A 6,800-nucleotide genomic window follows, 5' to 3' on the forward strand; every position below is an offset into this window, starting at 1 on the left:
TCATGATATATGGGTGTTGGAGAGATGTAGGTGCAAATGTCTCCATGCTCAATCATGTCATAGTCGTAGTCGTGGATGAAGGCCGAAGATGGTCCTTGCTCAACCTTGTTTTCACCGTCTTGTTGTTGGAGGCCCATATGATGTGGCACCTTGTAGCTCGTCTCTATGACCAAAGGGAAATTCCCATGCTTGGCCATCTTCCTTGAGGGGCTTCGAAGAATGAAGGGTCGCCCTCGCCTGTAGGTGGTCGCCTTGTACTTGATGAAGTCAATGTAGGCGTACTCGTGGGAAGTAGGCGAAGACGCCGTACGTCCAAAGGCAAAGATGCCTTGATATCACTTGGCGAAGATGTCGAAATGGTGGTGGTAGCTATAGCTTTCTCTTGGTGGTGCTTGTCTCGCGGTCTTCTCTTTTGCTCATGAAGCTTGGACTTGGCGTGAAGTAGTGCTTGTTGGGACTTGTACATTTGCGCTTGGCGAGCATCTTCATGTTGATGATGTTGTTGTCGTGCTTGAGCTCATAGTAGATGTCGTTCGTCGTCGTGCACATGATGCTTGGAGGTGACTTGCCCTTCATGACGATGTAGATCACGAACGTGATGGTGGTCGCCACGGAGATGTGGACGTGGATGAATTGCTCTTGCGTCGCATGGGCGCTCTGAAGATGATCGAGTTACTCGCCATCGCCTTGAGGATGATGAAGGGGAAGAAGAAGATGTAACGCCCCGGATGTAACATTCCATAATTGTAACTCCAACTCTTGCCATTTTCGGCAATGTTATGTGTTATATCCTCTGTGGTTGGGTTTTGTCCTCATTTTCCTTTTTGTTCATGTCATGCATTCAACCTCATGTCCTCATGTGCATCTCATTTGCATTAGTGTTCGTCTCATGCATCCGGTCATTTTCCCCGTTGTCCGTTTCGGAATCCGACACTCACACATGCACCCGTTGCACCCCTTAGATCTTGTTTCGTGAGCGGGAGAAAAATGTTATCGGAATGGGCCGAGATTTGTCGAGTGGCCTTGTTACATTACCGATAGGCCGCCTGTCAAATTTTGTTCCATTTGGAGGTCGTTTGATGCCCCAACGGTTAACCGTGTAACCGCTGAAACCCCTCTCTCTTTTCCGCCCAGCACCCCTCCACAACAGCCCACTAGCCCATCTAAACCCCCTCCATGCTCTCCGTCAATGGATCACGATCGTGTGGGTGAAAACCGCACCTCATTTGGACTCTCCTAGCTCCCTCTATATATAAATAGGCCTCTCCCCCCCCCCCCGAAATTTGCGGACAAAACCCTAGATCCACCCTCCTCCGTGTCGCCGGACACGTCCGCTGATGGCTGGACCGTCCACGCCGCTACCCGGACGAATCGGGGCTCGCCACGTGGCCCTCCGCCACCTCCCGTCGTCGCGGCCCGCAAGGTCCGAGCCAGGCCCTCCCCGGCCCGGCACCCCGCGCCGCCACCCGCATCGCGCCGCCGCCTGCCGTTCCTCGCGCCGCCACCACCTTGCTCACCGGCGTGCGCCACCCCGACCTCGCCGCCGCCAGCGCCGCTCGCCGGAATCCGCCCCGCACCGCCGCGCCAAGGCCTCCCACTGCCTGGATCCGGCCGGATCTCACCCCGCCGGCCCCGGATCCAGCCATCCCGACACCGCCTGCGACCTTCCCCCGCAACTCCGGCCACCACCACGCCCATCTCCGATGACCTCGGTTCGCGTGCCGCGCGAAGAACCCTAGATCCAGAGGTCGATTTTCCCTTAAGTCCTTTTTTGTTACATTATGTGTGCCCCTTCATCATGTCATGTCTTCGTGTCCGTAGCTCCGATTTGCGCACATGATATAGCGAAATGTTCATCTCGTGATGCTCTACATGCTAGTGTCATTTGCATGCATGTTACTATCCATATTGATGCCCTAATCATCGTTGCAAAAGTGCTAAATGATGTTGTCTGCTGGAATCCATCATAACTTGTCGATTTGTCTTTTTCATATTATTTTTTGTGTGCATCCTTTGAGCATCATGTCTACATGGTTTAGGAGCACATTCATGCCATCTTTACAGTGGTGCAATCCTTGTATTTATGTGCCATGTGGTGACTAGCACAAGCATGCAAAGTAGGCCACTTGATGTTTCTATTTTCAGCTACTTAGTTTTACCGCTAAGTTTTTTCCTGTTACATTATGTTGCTATGTTGACTTGTTGCCACAAGTAGATCCATGCATATTTTGATGAAGTTCAGTAATGGTGTTTTGGAGATATGGTTATGCCCTATCCATTCATGCCTCTGGTTGTAATTATGGGGTTGTGTAGCTTGTCGTTACCATGCTCTCCTTTTGCTAAATATTATTGATGTCAGTTTGTTAACAGGAAGTGCATTTTTGCCATGTGTTTTGCTAGTGATCCATGCACCCTATGACTATGCTATTGCCATGTTTCGCTTCATAAATGTGTCTTATTACTGTTGGTTACCTTGTAATGCCATGAAATGCTTTGTGGTGAGTGGCATGAGCTTACAAATTTGCTATCATGAATCTGTTTCTGCCATGCCATGATTTTCTACTGTCTGAATCTGTTCATATCACTTGCCATGTTTGGATTGATGCTACCATCTTTTCTGTGCATCTTTGGCTCAAGTTTAGTAAGGGAGTTTTGTTCATTGCCTTTAGTACTAGAATTCCATGCTCAAGTTTGCCATGACATGTTCCTGTATCATGTAGTTTACTAGCTCTAAACATTGCTACCTGATGTTGTTTCTGCCATGTTTAGTATTTTCACTGTTTGTGAAACTATTGTCATTTGCATTTTTGGCATGCTATTTTAGACTTGTTCTAGTGAGTTCTAGCAGGAGCTCAGTGTTCATGATTTGTAGAACTTCACCTGTACTTCACTGCCATGTGTTTTTTTGCTATGTTGGAGTGCTGTAGCATAGTTTCCTGATGCATCTTAAGTGCTATGATGTTGTTAAGCGCAGTTTTACCTTGTTCTTGTTTTGCTCGTCATTTGCAAACCGTGCATCCGATTCCAGTGATCTTTATATCGATTTCGACCGAAATCTCCTAAACTTTCTAGTGGCATGCTTGGTTTGCCAAGTTGATGCCATGACCATCTTTTCCCTTCCGGAGTACCCATATGAATTGCACATCATATCTTGCATCCCGTGCCATGTCTTGCATCATGTTGCTTCTGCATTGCACCATGATTGATTGTTGTTCTATTGCTTGTGTTATTGCTTTGGGTAGAGTCGGGAGACGAGTTCGTGATTGAGGATCCTATCGAGTACGTTTACAAGGAGCAAGCTTTCGACAACCCTGAGAACTTTGCAAGCAAGATGATCATTATCCCCAATATCACTTCTATCTTTGTTTGCTAGTTGCTCGTTCTATCGTTATGTCATGCTACCTACCACTTGTTTATCAAGCCTCCCGTATTGCCATGTCAAGCCTCTAACTTCACTTTCCTAGCAAACCGTTGTTTGGCTATGTTACCGCTTTTGCTCAGCCCCTCTTATAGCATTGCTAGTTGCAGGTGCAGTGCAGGTTGTTCCATGTTTGGAACATGGATATGTTGGGATATCACAATATCTCTTATTTAATTAATGCATCTATATACTTGGTAAAGGGTGGAAGGCTTGGCCCTTTTCCCGGTGTTTTGTTCCACTCTTGCCTCCCTAGTTTCCGTCATACCGATGTTATGTTCCTTGTTTTTGCATTCCTTACGCGGTTGGGGTTATGGGACCCCCTTGACAGTTCGCTTTGAATAAAACTCCTCTAGCAAGGCCCAACCTTGGTTTTACCATTTTCCTAATAACAACTAAAATTTGCTCAGGGAGTAATTAACCCGAGGAATTCTTAATCAACAACTCGGGCCAGTGTTCCTTTGAGTGCTGGTCCAACCTGGGCGATGTCCGACGCCCCCTGGGCAACCAGGGTCTCAGCCAACCCGACGCCTGGCCCATCCGATGTGCCCTGAGAACGAGATACGTGCAACTCCTATCGGGATTTGTCAGCACATCGGGCGGTCTTGCTGGTTTTGTTTTACCATTGTCGACATGTCTTGTAACCGGGATTCCGAGACTGATCGGGTTATTCCTAGAGAAGGAATATCCTTGGTTGATCGTGAGAGCTTGTGATGGGCTAAGTTGGGACACCCCTGCAGGGTATAAACTTTCGAGAGCCGTGCCCGCGGTTATGTGGCAGATGGGAATTTGTTAATATCCAATTGTACAGAACTTGACACTTGACTTGATTAAAATACACCAACCGCGTGTGTAACCGTGATGGTCTCTTTTCGACAAGGTTCGGGGAGTGAACACGGTTGGGTTATGTATGAACGTAAGTATTTCAGGATCACTTCTTGATCACTTCTAGTTTACGACCGTTGCTTAGTTTCTCATCTTGCTCTTGTACTCGTATGTTTGCTGCAACTCCATATTTACGACCGTTGCTTAGTGCTTGCTGCAACTCCACCCCATAACCACATCCTACCTATAAGCTTAAATACTCTAGATCTCGTGGGTTTTGAGATTGTTGAGTCCTCGTGACTCACAGATACTACCAAAACAGTTGCAGGTGCCGATGATACCAGTGGAGGTGATGCCACCGAGCTCAAGTGGGAGTTCGACGAAGACCTTGGTCGTTACTATGTTTCCTTTCCGGATGATCAGTAGTGGAACCCAGTTGGGACGATCGGGATTTAGCATTTGGGGTTGTCTTCTTTCTTTTGGATTCGTCCGTAGTCGGACCTTGTGTGTACTCTGTTAATGTATGGATTATTTGATCATTGTGTGACGTGGCGATTGTAAGCCAACTATTTTTTATCCTTGTTCTTGTACATGGGATTGTGTGAACATGACCCTTCTTGTGACAATACCAAAATGTGGTTATGCCTCTAAGTTGTGCCTCCACACATGGGAGATATAGTCGCATCTTGGGCGTTACAGAAGACTTGTAGTCGGCCACCATGTCTCGTAGTTGATCCTTGAGCTCGTCCAACTTGGTGTCGATGTAGTCCCTTTTCCTTGCTTCGGAGTGTCGTATGTTGATGGCGAGGTTGTCGAGACGCTCTCGCAAGGTAGATTGTGCACCTTGCATTTGTCGTTGTAGATCAAAGATTGACGCTTTGGTGATGTAGTTATTCACGTTATCGTTGTTGTCGAAGACCGGAGATGAAATGCCTTTCCTATCCATCACAAGACTCGAGCAAATATGGGTGGGAGAAAGAGAAGAACTAGACCAAATGTACCTTATCCAATGTTGAAGATGGATCAATGGTCACTCAATAATGTAACAATGAAATAGCACAATTGGTACCGATCTCGTTAATTTCTCACACCTACACTAATAAGGATTATGGTGGAGCTTGGTGAGGATAGTGGCACAAAAATTTGATGCAAAATGTTAGCAAGAGTCAATAATGTTGAAAGAGATTCACAAATTCGCAAGTGAAATAAGTAGACCAATAGCAATATGTGGCACATGGAAACGCACACACGGATAGATAAATGGGATCGTGCAACCAAGGAATGAGCTCAAAATGTGGAATCCATGGAAAACACTCGTGTTGCACAACTCTAGAGAGACGCTAGCATGATTGCTCAATAGGCGAATATGACACTTGTGAACAACCTATAAGATGCAAAATGTATGAGCTTTCTATCCCAAGTATGCTATGTATGTATGGTTCCCGGTGTTTCTCTCAAGATGATCCAAGATTATTGGATATGACAATCTTATATGCAATGTGGTATGATGCTATGGCTATTGCTTACAAGCACTTTTGTTTCTCCTTCTCTTTTGCTTAAAAGCTTATTCTTCTTTTTTGTATGGCCACTTTTGCACAATGCACAAACCAATATAGCAATTGTGTATATGTGGGAACAAACTTGAGGCACACGAGATGATATGATACCAAGATGATACCGATATGGTATGGTATGTATGCAATGGAAGGTGTAGATCAATGATCACTAATGTGCACAAGTAACGTTGCCGGCAATACTCAAATGGCTAGTCTCGATAGGCAAGTGACGCAAAATGGGCTAGGGGTTATCAATGCAATTGTAAGGGGAATATAGAATGGTGTCGTCGAGGTTACCGTGCTTGGCAATGATGAGTGGCGGTGTTCTTGATGTAGAACCGTTCCTAATTAGCCGAAACACCTTAGGAAACGGAAAACCGCGAACTCAAAATCTCAAAGGCAAATGTCAAAATGGTGGTAGCGGGAATGCGGTGGTGGTGTTGCAGAAGTGGAGGTTATGTTGCGTTACGTGAGTCGGAGTTGAAGGTCACCGTCCCTAAGTAGTCGAAACACCTTAGGAGACACAACTCATAACTCAAACAAAATTGGGTTAAGTTGGGGTGGCGGAAGTGTATGGTGGGCAAGCCTATTTGGTGGTGGTGGTGGTTGATGAAAGAAACAGCCATCCCTAAGTAGCTGAAACACCTTAGGAGACTCAAATCACAACTCAAACAACCACTAATGCTATATGGATCAAAATGGGTTAGGTTGCGGAAGGCTATGGTGGTTATGCGGATGATATGGTGGAAGCCCTAGGTAAAGATGCCAAAGTTCCAAAACATTGATGGTGTCAAATGATGTTATAAGTATTTTTTTGTGAAGGCGGATGTCAAGAGCTTCAAAACGAGCTAAAGAACGTCAAAACCGGAGTTCGGATGAATTAGTTGGCCGAAACAAAAATCAGCCGAAGTTGATATCTATAGGTAGCAGACCTCCGGTAATGGACGGATGTCCGGTCGTCGGACATCCGGTGCGCTTGGAAATCCGCTGTTTCAGCTGGG

The sequence above is a fragment of the Triticum urartu genome, chromosome 2A (genome assembly GCF_056163025.1).
Source record: "Triticum urartu cultivar PI428250 chromosome 2A, HENAU_Tu73, whole genome shotgun sequence".
Classification (NCBI taxonomy): domain Eukaryota; kingdom Viridiplantae; phylum Streptophyta; class Magnoliopsida; order Poales; family Poaceae; genus Triticum; species Triticum urartu.